This window comes from Odocoileus virginianus, chromosome 25 (assembly GCF_023699985.2).
Source record: "Odocoileus virginianus isolate 20LAN1187 ecotype Illinois chromosome 25, Ovbor_1.2, whole genome shotgun sequence".
NCBI classification, from domain to species: domain Eukaryota; kingdom Metazoa; phylum Chordata; class Mammalia; order Artiodactyla; family Cervidae; genus Odocoileus; species Odocoileus virginianus.
The window spans coordinates 19,295,824-19,312,313 of NC_069698.1; the positions used below are offsets into that span (position 1 = coordinate 19,295,824).

The following is a 16,490-nucleotide window of genomic DNA, read 5'->3' on the forward strand; positions in this document are numbered from 1 at the left end:
AACTATAACCACAAAAAAGAAATAATTATGACTCATATTATTATTTTATAACATGAAATACCAAGTAAAGACCCAAATAATAAATGTGTGGAATTCATAAGAAGTCAATTATAAAACTTTATTGACAAATATGAAATAAGTCCTAAATAAATTGAGAGATATCATATTCCTCCATGGGAAATCCAGTCAGGCCTTTCACATTAATTTTTACTCAAAATTCTATTCCAATAAAAATCTTCACTTTTCTGATATCTCACAAAATTATCATGTATACTGAGAGGGAACAAACAGGAAACAATAAAAAAAATTTTGGAGAAGAGTGATTTTGAAAACTCTTGCCCTACAGTTGTTAAAATGTTACAAAATTTACAACACCTTAAAGTAGGACAGATACATGCAACTATCAAGAGAGAAAAATGAAACAGCATGGATTACTGTAAACAGAAGCAGCTAGTAGGTGATAAATTTTACACTTCATACTTAAGAGGACAGAACAACTTTTCAAGCCATGGTTTAGGACAATAGGCTAACTCTTTAGTAAAAAGATCAAGACAGAACTCATCACACATGATATATAAAAATAAATTACAGCTTGATGTATAGAACAGACTTGTGGACTCTGGGAGAAGGCAAGGGTGGGATGTTTCAAGAGAACAGCATTGAAACATGTATATTATCTAGGGTGAAACAGATAACCAAGCCCAGGTTGGGTGCATGAGACAAGTGCTCGGGCCTGGTGCACTGGGAAGACCCAGAGGGATCGGGTGGAGAGGGAGGTGGGAGGGGGGACCGGGATGGGGAATACATGTAAATCCATGGCTGATTCATTTCAATGTATGACAAAAACTACTGTAATGATGTAAAGTAATTAGCCTCCAACTAATAAAAATTAAAAAAAAATTACAGCTTGATCAAAGAGCAACATATAAAATAAATAAGATCATTAGAATTGGCAACTAACAACAAATATCCAACTGAGCCTGGGATAGAAAGTTGTAAGCTTACTGCTGGTTTCATAAAACCAAAACCAAACCAAAGTAAAAAAACCAAAAGCTTAATCACATAAAATTTAAATGTATATGCCATCACACGTTCAAAGACTATGACAGCACCAGTTCAAAGACATCAGCGAAGTGGAAAATTTGCAATATATGGCAGGCAAAGCTTTGGAAAACATAAACATGTCTATGGTAATATGAGCAAAAAACACTGGTAGTTAACTTAAAAAGGAGAAACTCAAATGACCATAAAATTTAAAAAATTATATTTAACTTTTTATTGTTGTTTAATTGCTCAGTCATGCCTGACTCTTTGTGACCCCATGGACTGTAGTTCACCAGGCTCCTCTGTCCATGGAATTCTCCAGGCAAGAATACAGGAGTGGGTTGCCATTCCCTTTTCCAGGGGATCTTCCCGACCCAGGGATTGAACCCAGGTCTGCTGCATTGCAGGCAGTTTCTTTCCTTACCATCTGAGGCACCAGGGGTAATCAAATAAATATATATCAACAAGAATTGAGATATATAATATTGGCTATCAATTCCATAAAATTTTTTAAAATTTTGATATAATGCTTAATTTCTGTAAGAATGCTGAGGTAGAATTATGGAGAATTTTATTCTTTAAATGGGGCTTCTCTGATAGCTCAGTTGGTAAAGAATCCGCCTGCAATGCAGGAGACCCTGGTTCTATTCCTGGGTCGGGAAGATCTCCTGGAAAAGAGATAGGCTACCTACTCCAGCATTCCTGGGCTTCCCTTGTGGCTCAACTAGTAAAGAATCTGCTTGCAATGCAGGAGACCTGGGGTCAATCCCTGGATTGGGAAGAATCCCTGGAGAAGGGAAAGGCTACTCACTCCAGTGGGTCGCAAAGAGTAGACTGACTTTCACTCACTTTCACTTTATTCTTTAAATATTATAAATATGTTTTCAACAACAAGGAAAATGTTATAAGAATAAAATCACATTTTTATATTTAGAAACACCTGCAAGTAACAAAAAAGGTAATATTTCTTATTTTTAAATTTTGCAATTCATTTTTGTTTTAAGCTAACAATGAAAATGGTAAAATTTTCTTAAAAATGAGTCCAGAGGGAGATGCAGTTTTTTCCTCAAATATTTTAGGGTTGAAGGCAACATATTCTATATTTGGATAATGACTGGACCGAGATTAAATGTAGATTTGTATCCCCTAGTTCTATCACTGATGAGCCCCAAGCAATAGGACAAACTATTGAGAATCACTCCCCTCTTGATAAAATGGGGATAATCATTCCTGATAAGATGTGATGGAATGTAGTTATACATTGGAATACAGCTGTGAAAACTATCCAAAAGTTTGTTCTTAAGCCATTACGAGTGTACTCATGGAATTATGCATGGTTCAATCAGTCTGTAAAGAATCCGCCTGAAATGCAGGAGATACAGGAGATGTGGGTTCAATCCCTCCTTCGGGAAGAGTCCCCTGGAAAAGGAAATGACGACCCACTCCAGTATTACTGCTGGGAAATCCCATGGACAAAGGAGTCTGGCAGGCTTCAATTCATAAGGTCACAAAGAGTCTGACAAAACTGAGCAACTAAGCCCACATGCACCATTTTGTTAATTATTCACTTAGTTTGTATGAAGGGCAGGGTATTTCTACTTTTCATTTAGTTTGTATGAAGGGCAGGGTATTTCTACTTTTCATTTCATTCATTTTCATTTCCACCTTTGTATGCTAAGCATAATTTCTCACTCCAAAAGCTCTTACATCCCTATTGTTTTACTATGAAGCCCACATATCTATCTGTATCTTACATCAAATCAGATGTTTTTCTGAACAGACATTCCAGCATGTGACACTGGTTTTCATTTAACCTTCTTTAGTTGCTGCAGATATATTGTCCACAATTTTACATTGGTGTGGTGCATTTATGTACTTTTTTAAAAGTGCAACACTCTTTACAGCTTTTCTCCACTTCGGTCCTGAAGTAGCAGTGATGTTCAGTGAAAACTTGCAAATACCTTTAGTGAAAGGGCATATTTGGGAAGATATGGATAGAAAGGAAACTTACATAGATTAGAGCTAAATCTTGGTAAACTTATTTAGAACAAAAATGAAGTCTGTCAGGATTTTAACCATTCATTTGAAAGCCCTTTCCGAGACTATGACTATGAAGGGAATAATATTAGTTTCTCTCTTCTGATACCTTCCAGGTTGACGATGGCTGATTGAATCCAATCAGGTAACAGGGAAAAAGATCTACAGATGAATGTGAGACAAGATGGTTCTTTGAGAATTTAAAATCCAAGCTCCTTTTCTCAAAACAGAAAGGCTCCAAACTGTACAGTCTAGTCTTTAGTTATGAAAGGTAAGAATAGAGAGTTCCAGTGCTTTTTTTCAACTAGAATAAAAAGACCAAAGGGTCTTTGCCTTGTCAAGCACAGCTGCCAAGATTCTAGAGAAGAGCAAAGCTAAAAGATGCTTTGAATTGTTAGCAATGAATTGTAGTGGCTGCCCTGAATAATATGCAGACAGAATGTTGAAATGACCACTTTCCAAATCTGGAACTCATTATTTCAAGCACTATTTAATAAGGCACTATGAAAATATGCAACTGATCTATACATCGTTACTTGTACCACATAACTAAGTCACCCTTGCTTATAAATTGAGCCAAATTAGTCTTTTCCTGAAATGATTTTAGTCCAGAAGTAGTTAGGAATTTTGCTTGCTATGATGAAGGAAACAAAATCATACTTTATATACTTTTAAAAATAACACAAATGCCTCAAAAAGCCAAGTACTGTAAGGCATAAACCAAAACATAATTGGAAAATTAGGGCTTTTTATGGCTAGAGAATTTGCATATAACCTTGAGGGACTTTAACATATATACTGATTTCTACTTATATAAAACATCTATCTCAAAAAAGACTTTATTTCATTAATTCTCACTATGTGTATGTTAATAAACTGATATATATTAACTTACAAGATGAATAAATAACACAGAGATGAAAGATTCCAATTGAACTGGAGCCAAAGATCACTGTATCTTAGATAAGGTTGAAAGTTAAGTATTTGCAAAAGATGAATGAGTATCAATAACTCTTGACTTAATTGAGAACACTTTATTCAATGTTAGTTGACATTGTCTTAAAATAGATGAAAGGACTAAAAATGTAACCACATATTGTCCATTTAAAAAAAGAAAAGAAATGACTTCAGCAATGTCAATTCATATTGCATAAAAAAATAAGCTAGTAGGATACTTAAGTGGGTTATTGAGTAAGGTTATACAATTTTCTTCCCTTGAGATTTTATTATATAAGAAAAATAGCCATCTGTTTTGGAGATTGTGGGTATAGTAGATTATGTTAAGAAGCTTCTCTGAGTTTTTTTTTTTTTTTTTTAATTTTATGAGACAGTTTGAAAGAGTAAAATGCCATAAAAAGAACCACCACTGACTGGAGAAAAAGAAGTTTTGAAGCAAGTTTTTAAAAAATCACTCCCACCCAAGGGTATTTGTGAAGAGTTCAGTGTCACAGCTTGTTGACAGGTGTTCTTACTCCAGGAAACAGGAGTAAAAGAAGTTTCTCTTTGACACTCTTTGTACCAAGTACTATGGTTCATCTGGTCTGGAGAAACAGATGAAAAAGACTCAACTCTTGCTTCCAAGGACTCAATAGTTTAATGGACAGGAGATATGTATAAATAAATTAAAAACAAGCAGCATGGGGACTTCCCTGGTGGTTAAGTAGTTAAGACTCCCCACTTCCACTACAAGGAGAGCAGGTTCAATTCCTGGCTTGGGAAATAAGATCACACATCCCAAATGCCGTGTGGTGAGGCCAAGCAATTAAAAATGAAAAAAAACAGCATGGAGAAGGTAGCATGGAGGTGAGCAAAAGGGCCAAAACTAGTGTACAAGAGTGGGTTATTTTTTTTGGCTAAGAATAGGCTCTGGAAAGGAAAACAAATAAACCCACATTTGGTCAGATGAAGAATTTAGTTAGATAGCGTGACAAACTCAATGGACATGAACATGAGCAAACTCTGGGAGATATCAGAGGACAGGGAAGCCTGGCGTGATGCAGTCCATGCAGTTGCAAAGAGTTGGACACAACCTAGCGACTGAAAAACAACAATAACTAGGAGTTTGGTAGGTAGAAGGAAGGATATTCAGAGCCAAGGGATGAACAGAGAAGAAAACCACACATGTCAGATAAGTGTGAGCCATTTCCTATTACTGAAGCATAATAGCTACAGGTGGACAAGCTGGAGTGGCAGGAAGTAAACAGCAGCAGAAATACAAAAAGAAAGCTGGGAAAGTGAGGTACGTGGCCTGGCTTGTTCCTAGAAGGAAAAGGGGATGGTGTCACCAAAGCATAGGACAGAACTAATCTCTAAAATTAATTTCGTGAGAATGTGGGACAAATGATTCATGGAGGCAAGGCTAGGTCCAGGGAGATGAGGTTGAAGGTTTTAAAAGAATCCAGGCCAGGCATATTGAGTTAAAGCAAGTTAACAGATGATCAGGAAAACAGATTCAAGAGACCTATCAGACTGAATCTGAATGGGTATGGAGAAAAACTTTTTTTTTTTTTTTACAAAAGAAACTGAATTTTTTCTGACAGGATATGGAATATAACAGGCTTAGACTTGCCTGGTAGCTCAGATGGTAAAGAATCTGCCTACAATGCAAGACACCTGGGTTTGATCCCTGGGTCAGGAAGATCCCGTGGAGAAGGAAATGGCAGCCCACTCCAGTATCCTTGCCTGGAGAATTCCATGGACAGAGAAACCTGGTGGGCTATAGTCCTGGGGGTCACAAAGGGTTAGGCACAACTGAACAACTAACATTTTCACTTTCAGATATTTAAGGAAGGAAGAAGATGAATTTAATTAAGAACCTACTGACAGTGCCTAAGGGTCATTTCTTTGTCAATATAGTGATCTCCAGTGTCTGTAGTTTGATGGGGAGCTGTGGGCTGCATATGCAGAAGAGAGGGGAATTTTCCCAAGCGCAGGTCCCATTGGTGCTACTCAACATTGCTTTACTTGTACTAGGTCATGGCATTAAATAATACTGTGACACACAGTGAGGAACTGATTCCCCTTTCAATTTTCTTGAGAGAGTTTTTTCTTGAGAGAGTTTCAATTTGGTCGAATTTTGTTTTTAACTTTTGCTATCTCCCTTATAAGCTTCATGTTCAAGGCTTTTAGCTGGCAATAAGCATCTGATTAAAACAGTATCATCATCATTTTTTGCCATAGTTCTTCTTAAAATCATTTTGTCTCACAGGTAGCAATAATATTGATTTTCCACTAAAACAGAGATAAGAATTTAATTTTTATTTATTTATAATGTTTATTTAAAATGTGATTCAATTTAAAGAGAAAGTATTTAAAGGAGAAATAGTGTGAAGGAATATAAAAAATCATGAAGGTAGTATGTATTGTTAGGACTTGGATACAGGGAAAGATGAGTGTTAACGGGCAATACTGAAACTGAGATTCATCCTCACATTTGGAAAAACTAGGATCCATCATCTTATTTGGGAGTAGCTAATGAAATTATTTCATAAGAAGGTCCAGGAAGGATTCCTTTTTCCCACGGATGGGCTTCAGTGAGTCTGCTAATTGACAAAAATTATTGCAAAGATTTATACTTATGTGCAATTTTTTTCTAGAAGGCAGTTGAGTAAAGAAGGAGTGAATAGGAGACTAAATATAGAAGGCAGTCAAGAATATTAGAGTGCTTTCTGTTTGCTTGTTTTAAGTATGGGCATGATATGATCTCGGAAATATACTTAAATGATGAAGTCATAAATCAAGACGAGGATAAAGTGGCAGGTGATAAAAGGAATGGTTGATGAAGTGAGGTTCAGATTGGAATGGGGCAGCTGCGGGACCCAGAGCGGAGAGGGAGGTCAGCAGGATTACACAACTCTGAGGAACGGAAGCAGTAAGCAGATAAACATGCAGGAGTTAGAAGTGGTGAGGGACCTTCACTCCTGGGAGTCTCTGAATCTCCAGGAAAGAATTATCCTAAGAGCGAAGGGGACAGAGACAGAGTTAGTTTTGAGAAGGGTGGCAAGGTGCGGTCCACCTGCTGGAGAGAACTAGAGAGGATGTCCCCCCAATAAAACAGGTTAAAAAAAGAGATGTGATGAGAAGTTGAGTGTCCAAATGATATTAGAACTAAGGCTTTACAGTAGCATCCATTAGAATAGTTTATACCAAAGTCCCAGGCAGCACTTAGCTTTAAGAATGCAGGAGATTGATCAAAGGACTGATCCAGAGCTGAGCGTTTGTGAGCAAAGGTCCCTATTCTGTCATGCTAGTTCTATCCTTGACTAGTTTCTGGAATTTCATCTCTACCACTTATTAAGGGGTTTTATTCCCACCACTGTCCGTTTTTTTTTTTGTTGTTTTTTTTTTTTAAAGAAATCAACATTAGACTGTAAAGAATTCTCCTGCAATGCAGGAGACCGCGGTTCAAACCCTGGGTGGGGAAGATCCCCCAGAGAATGGAACGGCCACCTCTTCCAGTATTCTTGCCTGGGGGATCTCATGAACAGAGGAGCCTGGAGGGCTACCGTCCATGGGCTTGTAAAGAGTTGGACACGACTGAGCACTCAGACATATTTCTGTCTGGTTCATGCTCGCTGGTCTAATTCCAACATTAAAGCTCCCATATTAAGAACAAATCTCCATGGTCTGCTCCAGCTACTTTTAATCCACTTCTTGAAGGACTTACTTTATACAGAGCATTCACTTCCTCACTTCCCACTCTTACTTCTGTACCGTTATTATTTTAAAGTGCAAATAATCTTTTAGATTTATGTATAGATTTAGTATTTTAAATAACCTATGTGCACGTAACTCAAAGGTACTGACATCTATATAAGATTTAATCTCTCTTTCCTACTACCATTCACTCCCCCTGCCCCCTGTAGGTAAACACTATAGTCCATTCTGTCAGTATACACTTTCAAAAATAGGTTCATTTTTGTTCTTTAACAAATGATAACACAACATGCACATTGCATTATAACTTTTTCTTAATATACTTTGAAGATCTTTTCATACTAGTATATAGAATGCAGCCTTAATAATTCTAGCAGCTAGGTAATATTCCATTGAATGGATATACATGGCTTATTTTGCTTGTTTTCCATTTATAAGGGTTAATTGTTTTCAATTGTTTATTATTATAAAAGGCTTCAGGGAATACGTTTGAACAAATATTATTTGTTCAAAGTAAAAATATGTCCATAAGATATATCCTAGGATTGGACTCACAAGGTCACCAGTCTTTATTCAATCCTTATCAGTCAATCTTTTGTCACCATCATTTCAACTGAAATAACTCTTCTCAAGGTCATAATTCCAAGCTAATTCTTTGTCCTCATATAATTTAACTCTTCCATAGCACTGGATTTAGTTAATCATCACTTCCTCCTGCTTAAATACTTTCTTTTCTCAGCTCCCAAGATCTTATATCCTTCTAGATTTACCCCTATTTCACTGATTGCTACATCTCAGTTTCCTTTTCTGGCTCCTGTTCTTTTGAGTGTCCATATTTTGAGCTGTTTTAGGGATCTTTTCTCAGTCTGATCCTTTAAATACATTCTCTCCTTAAATCATTTTTGTAAAGTCCCATTATTTTAAATACCAGTTATACACTGATGCTTGCACCTAAATATCTAATCAAAGTGTGAGTGTCCATTTCTCAGTCATGTCCAACTCTTTTTGCCACCCCAGAAACTGTAACGTGCCAGGCTCCTCTGCCCATGGGATTCTCCAGGCAAGAATACTGGAGTGGGTGAATACAGGGGGTCTTCCTTACCCAGGGATCGAACCCAGGTCTTCCGCATTGCAGGCAGATTCTTTACTGTCTGAGCCCCTAGGGGGAAGCCCCCAGAATATCTCATAGGCTGCTCAAAACTTGACTGCTTCTCCTTAATCTTCCCAAATCAGCTGGTGACAAATGCATTCTTCCACTTACTCTGGTCATAAATCTCAACATGAGCCTTGGTTTCTTTCCTTTTGTCAGCAACCACATCTAATCCTTCATCAAGCCTTGTCACCCTTACCTCCAAATGCATCCAGAATTCTGCCACTTCTCATCATTTCCATGGCTATCACTCTGGCTGAAGAATAGGCTAAGAAATTCTAGGAGCCTCTTAACAACCTCCTTACCTCCCCTCTTATCTTAGAGATATCTTGACACAATAGTAAGAGGTTCCTGGTAAAAGTTTCCCACTAGAAATCCTTAACGATCTCCCATTATACAGAGAAGAACACAGCTACTCCACACCATGGGCTAACAGACCACATGCTACTTTTGAGAGAAGGAAATACCACTAAGGAATGGCAGAAATTATCAGGTCAATAGTGTCCTTCCTTTTTAACACTTGTATGTACTCATTGATATAATTTTTGCCTATTTATGTCCATCCCTGGGCTCTAAAACATTGCTCTTTATATTTTTCAAGTGGAAGTACTAGTTTCTGTTACAGATGCCAATTTCAAGTTTCCCTACAGCACTTCAAGTGTACTTCACTTTTAGGAAAGAAATCAGTATCCGTCACCTGTCTAATTTAAGGCTGAGGGAGTGGAAAGCAAGGTTTCTCACTTGACTGTGATATCGGGCACAGGGCTGAGGCTCTATGTCAGATCAGTACAGAAGCCTCCTTAGGGCTCTCAGGAATCCACCACCTAAGGATTATCAGTGCTTTGTTAATAGCAATCAGGAAGTAACACTGCATCTTGTTTACTCTGCCTCAACCAGGATCCTCCCCACCTCTTAAACTAAAATTGAAAAAAGAGAATCCTGCCATGGCTTTTCAAATACTATCACGTCCATGTTGTTTCACATCAGCCATGTATTACTATTATACCAGACGCTCAGCTCAGCTCAGTCGCTCAGATGTGTCCGACTCCTTGCGACCCCATGGACTGCAGCATGCCAGGCCTCCCTGTCCATCACCAACTCCCAGAGTTTACTCAAACCCATGTCCATCGAGTCGGTGATGCCATCCAACCATCTCATCCTTTGTCATCCCCTTCTCCTCCTGCCCTCAATCTTTCCCAGCAAGTACCTTTCAAAAATCTTTGAAATAATTTCAGTAACAGTTAATCAAATTCAAAAGGACCACATTGACTAGATAAGAAAAAGATAAGAAAATTCAAACTATCACTCCTCTCATTTGTAATTAAGAATTAAGTTATAAATTTACAAGTCTTTGGAAAGAGACAGGCATCCAATTTTAAATTAAAAAATTTTTAACTTCCTAAGAAATATGAATATGTTGCATTATTTTTATCAGTATCTTTATGTAAGTCTTTTTAAGAACAATATGCCTAAAAACTTTATAAAGTAGCTTAGTAATACATTTATGTATTTAAAACAATGAAAAAACTGCCTTTACAAATGTGCTAATCCCAGCCATCTATAAAATTTGCCTGTGAGGTAAAGCAGCAAAAACTGAATTATTCTTTAAATCCCATTCCAACAGAGATCTTTATACACTGTTAAACTCCGGGAGTTGGTGATGGACAGGGAGGCCTGGCGTGCTGCAGTTCATGGGGTCACAAAGAGTCGGACACGACTGAGCAACTGAACTGAACTGAACTGAAGACAGAACAACCCCTTGATACACCTTAAGCTCATCAGCTCTGTAATAAGTCTTAGTGGATGAAGCTTGACAAATGATTCACACTGGCCAAAGGAGGTATAGGAAAATATACTAAAATTCCCTTGGACAAAATAAATAAATCAACAAGTTCTTTTTCATATCTGGGAACTCCTCAGCTAATACAGGTGGCTGCCCCTGGTGGCTCAGCTGTAAAGAATCTGCCTGCAATGCAGGAGACACAGATTCAATCCCTGGGTCAGGAAGATCCCCTGGAGAAAGAAATGGCAACCCGCTCCAGTATCCTTGCTTGGGAAATCCCATGGACAGAGGAGCCTGGTGGGCTAGTCTCTGGAGTGGCAAAAAGAGTTGCACACGACTTTGCGGCTAGACAACAGCAGCAGCAGAGCTAGTCCAGGTAGGTATAACATTTGTTCTACAAACATCTGAGTTTACTGAACTATCTATCCAAAGCACAGGACACAACTTCAGATTGGAAAGAGTGAATAGCTACTTTCCTTATCAAGCCAGACCCTGTCACAGATCAGAAGGGGTGGAGGGGAGCAAGAAGGACACTTTCCTGGGATACACAAAGTGATGATACTTGAACCTGCTTATGTGTTTGAAGCAGGAAAGGAAAGACAAGGAGGAAAGGCATCTTCGAGGCCAGAGGGAAGAGAGAGTCTTGCTTAGGTTCGCTTTGGCTGTTGACACTCCCACTTCTTCAGTGAAAGCCAGCTCAGAGTCTAGTCCGCCTCTCTCATCTAACACAGAGACATCGGGGCAACTCAAACTTAGGGGTCATTAGATTGTTGATCAACAAATAAAATTTTAAAGATCTGGATGTAAGTGGAACCAGGAGAAAACCATTTTGAATGTGCTTCATTTTACTGGCTTTGGGTATAGCAAACCAAACTGCAACGACATAACAGCACAGATATTCCAGAAAAACTGAGGGGCGGGGAGGGTGATGCTTCCTGCTTATACGTCATCTGAAATGCAGCTTCACTACATTACAACTGTCAAGGTGCCCGGGCCGTACTTTACATGCAGCAAAAGAAGTCTTCTCAAGGTTTCTTCCAAAGCGCATTTTCTGTTCCCATCTTATCGGGTCCACCTCTTTCATGCAAGAGAAAATCACCCAAAACCCAAACACAGCACTGAGGCATCCAAAATGCAAATCTCTGGTTGTATTCTTCCTCCTCGTCTCCGTCTCCTCCATTCCTTAACTTTCCGGGCACACGATGCGGCTCTCCCAGCTTCCGGAGGGACAGAAACCTTGAGGATGAACCCTCACTCCAATCCCCGCTTCACCTTTGCTCCTAAATCAGAAGGTGCCTTCCTTCGACGCGCAGGACCCACAGCAGCCCAGCACTTTGCTAACGCGAGGTGGAAGGTCTCTCCCGCCCTTTTAGCTTGGGGGTTCCTACCCTCGGGAAATCAAGTAGAAAACTGCTGCTTCCCCCCCGCCACCTCCCGCGCCATCTACGCTTCCTCTCGGCTCCTGACATCCCTCTAATTCCTTTCCCCAGAGTTCTCCGCAGATCCCCCCGAGGGATGTATTCAAGACTCTCCCGTCTGTCCTTCCAGGGCTGCATTCTGGCCCGAGCCCCTTCTCTCTCCACCATAGCGCAGGAACGCTGGGAGCCTGGCCCCGAAGTGGGGTGTCGCCGGCTCGGGCCGCCACCCCTCACCCCAGCGACTGGGCCGGGCCCCCGCCTCCCAGCCTGGACCACCTTCTCCGCCTTGGCCCATCCCTGCTTCCCACAACTTCAGCCCGGCGGAGCAGAGGTTATACGCCGAGTGCTAAAGGGCGATTCTGGAATTCCAGGGCTGCTGTTTTGCCTCAGAAGAACTGAAGGAAACGGATTCGGCTACAGCCCCGCACGGCTTCCCGGCCCTCCCGCCCACGGCAGGCGCTGCCCGGGGCTCCCCCGCGCCCCTTCCCCACCTGCGCTCCGGCCGCGGGCACGGCGCGCTCTCCCGGGCTGAGCGCTGAGCCGCACACTCACCCCGAGCGCTCGCCGCTGCAGTCCGGAGCAGGAAAGGTGCATCCCGGGGCCCCCGGGTAGGGGAACGCGCGGGCGGGCAGGGGCTGCGGCGCGGGCCGCCGGCGGCCGCCGGGCGGAGGGCGGCGCGTCCCGGCTGCTCTCGGGCCCGCCGAGCTGACTGCGCGCTGCGGGACTCTGGCTGAGCGCCGGGGCGGGTCCCGAGCGCGGGTGGGCGGACGCCCCGGGCTCTCTACCGCCCGGAATACTCCTCTCCTGGTGCCCTCACCCCTTCCTTCCTTCAACACCCCTTTTTCATCTATCTTCTTTCACTTTTCCGCCTCCTCTCTCTTCTCTCTTCCTTTTCCTCCCTCCCTTTCCACTGATGCGTGGAGAAGGGCGGGGGAGGAAAAAAGTGCCGTCTCTTTAACTTGAGTGATACCTTGCAGATCATCTGTTCATGGAATCTGGAAATGACGTGAATAACCTTTCTGAAAGCATCTAAAATATAACGACTTTAGTCTCCTTCCACACCCCCCCCCCCCTTTTTTTGTTTTGCTTCTCCTTCCCAGTGGTTCTTTTTATCCGGTTGGTGGCTAGGAAGGAGCTCAGGTCAGATACGGAAAGCGAAGACGGAGTAATAGCAAGCGGTCCTCGGAAGTGAGACTGAAAACCATCCACCGAGAGAACCCAGAGATCTCTTTATCCACAATTTCATAAAGCAGGCATTTCCTGAATATAATTGAGATTGAGATGGAAGAGGACAAGGGAGATAGGCAGGGTAATGGGGCCAGGGTTTAGTTAAGGCTTTATTCCATGCTATCTGTAGTGGTTTACTCTCTAGATGCGTTAGAATTCATCTCTAGTCTTATGACCTGGATTTGACCTTGAGAAAATACTTGGTCTTTCCAGTTCCTGGCCTTAAATCTCTTCTTTAATCCAGTGCTTTTGTAGTCCAGTAGACTGACTGCCTTCAGCTGCAGGCTATCAGAACTCCAAAGACCTCTATTGACTTTGATCCTGGGCTGGAAAGATCCCCTGGAGGAGGAAATGGCAACCCACTCCAGTATCCTTGCCTGGAAAATCCCGTGGACACAGGAGCCTGATGGGCTGCAGTCCATGGGGTTGCAAAGAGTGGGCCATGACTGAGCAATTTAGCAAGCAGGGAAGCTTGAGTGCTTCTTGGTACTGTAACAGAGTAGGACCCTATGGGGTCTTCCCTCCGCCTACCTCTTGTCTGTAGAAAAATTTTGGCCTCCTAGACTTTCCTCAAGGTCCAAAGAAAACATTTAATTGGAGCAGGAGAAAATGGAGGAGGAAAGGAAAACTGCTAAGCAAGACAGAATAATAATAGTTTAGCTATTAAGCAAAGTCAGGGACCTTTAGTTTCCCCTCAAGGGCCATAGATAACATTCCGAGCCATATCCTTTGAGCTGTTTGGTAGATACTGAAACCTCTACCAAGTGGAAGAAGTTAATTGTATGCTGCCCATAAGCAGGTAGGCCTTGGATGGGTTGAAACCAGGTTGATGATGTTGACTCATTACCTGTCCACAAGCTGATCATACACTCCACAACCCCTGTCTTCACCTTGCCTTTAAAAACCTTTTCTTGGGACTTTGCTAGTGGCCCAGTGGTTAGGACTTGGAACTTTCACTGCAGGGGTCTAGGGTTCAATCCCTGGTGAGGGAACTAAGATATGGCAAGTCAGGTGGTGTGGCAAAAAAAAGTGAAAAGTATTTCCCTGAAAACCAGCTAGGAATTCAGGTCTCTTGAGCATTAGCTGCCTGGACTCTATTCTTGGTGCCCTTCAATAAATGCTACACGTTCCCTCATCACAACCCAGTGTAGTAGATTGGCTTAACTGCATGTATGTGCTTGGAACCAAGTTTGGTTCTGTATCAGGAGGTGGCAGTTTTCCAGCACTAGATCAGGTCTCTAATGCTGGTACGGTGGGACAGATATTTTGTACAGGGCACAAGTGGATCCACCCAGACTGAGTCTACCCTGAGTCTATTGTCTTAAGTGGTGTTTTTTCCAGAAAGGAACTCCAGTCATTGAAAGCTTCTTTTTGCTCTCTCACCTCACAAAATTTTCTGCCATCCAAAGATGATCTGTAAATGTTTCTTATAGACTAAACAGGTATTTTCCAGCCCATCTTTCTTCTATTAGTGAGCTCATGCTTTTTCTCTGACATCATATATTTAAATGAGATCCTGTATATAAAACACTAAAAATAATTCTTGGCATTTAGTACTCAAGAGCTGTTAGCTGAGCTATTATGAATAATGACTTTGGGTTATCATTAGCATTTATTTCATGTTTTTATTCGCCCATGTAATTCTTAAACCTCAATTCCCTGTGCCATGATTTGCATGATTCCCACCCTTATCTTACAGCTGTCTGACTATGTGGTTATGGCTACTCATTTAGGAAAGCATAGTGAAAATAATCCAAGAGGAAACTGAGATTTATAACCTTCCTAATGAACCAACTACAGTAATTTCCATAGAGGATAAACATTGACTACCCCAATTTTACACTTGTTGCCAGAGTAATTTGTAACAAATATTTGTAGATGACAGCCATGGAGAGAGTCCGAGTTTATACCACCTCAACAAACAGATTAGGAGTGTATCTACCCGCTGCACTGAGGCGTCTTTCCAGGTGCCATGTTAGGACTTGTGCTGGGAAAGATTGAAGGCAGGAGGAGAAGGTGACGACAGAGGATGAGATGGTTGGATGGCATCACTGACATGATGGGCATGAGTTTGGGTAACCTCCGGGAGTTGGTGATGGACAGGAAAACCTGGTGTGCTGCAGTCTATGGGGTTGCAAAGAGTTGGACACGACTGAGTGACTGAACTGAACTGAATTGGAGCTAATAATTCTATAATACATTTGGGGGAGTAGAATATATATTTAGTGAAGATGTTTGAAAAGTCTCACCAGTAATGTGAAGAGGATGTAAGGTGCTTCTACTATTGCTACTTCAGCACACAAATTTGCTTAGCTATCAGTGTTGAAAATGCCCCTTGCAAGCTGCAAGATGACTTTGTGCTCTAGAGATACTCCATTTGCTATTCAGTACACAGATTCTTAATCCGGTAAAGACACAGTCACAGCATTCAGCCAGGGTTACTCTGAGTAAGTAGAGGATGAGTAATTAGGATGCTTCTTTACATATCTTATTGCATTTTTAAAGCCTGATTCTCAGAAAAAGACTTGAATCTCAGTTTTTAAGTTTACAGTTTTTAAGTCTTTTATGTGAGCTAAGTCATCACAACAAATTCTTTCAAAAGCTTAGTTGAAAGATCCAGAAAGTGTCAGTGCTTAAAGGTTTTGTTTATTTTCAATCTTAAATATGTAGGGATACTACATATATTAATAGATAAGACACTGATCATCTATTGTTTGATCCTTGGCGAGAAAGTTTTCATGAAACGGCACTATTTTGATAATATATCTATCCTAGTGAAGACTAAGTTGATGTTCTCTTGTTTCTTTCAATTAAGCTGACTGCACTACGATAATTGTAAAACTCAGCCATAAGGTGCAAAATGAATGAAAAAGCTGGAACGTTGTAAAAGAATGTAAATAGTGTAGAAGGATACAAGTAGTGCAGACCTAAATAATGTAACCTTGACTTAACGGCTGTGTTTTCCTTGAATTATTTGGCTAACTACAGAAGATTAACTTGACCTCATAAACCTCACAAGTAAGATCCACTGACTCATTCTATGACATTACAAGGTCACTTTTTAAAAGCATTAAGTAGCTTTTTTTTTTTTTATTTTGGAAAAAAGACTGCAGAGTAAAATGAAAATTCATAATGCAAAGTAAATCTATAAAATAAGCAACCTCTCCCTAAGTTT

The 16,490-nt window shown here is 40.8% G+C and overlaps 1 protein-coding gene across 2 annotated transcripts in view; it reads right to left on the reverse strand.

Moving 5' to 3' along the window:
• HTR1F (5-hydroxytryptamine receptor 1F) overlaps positions 1–13,005 on the reverse strand; it is a 143,362-nt gene extending 130,357 nt beyond the window's left edge. For both annotated transcript variants that reach the window (XM_070455048.1, XM_070455047.1), the window contains exon 1: positions 12,641–13,005. The gene's annotated coding sequence lies outside the window, so the exon portion shown is untranslated. The remainder of the gene's footprint in view (positions 1–12,640) is intronic.
• Positions 13,006–16,490: the final 3,485 nt, after the last annotated feature.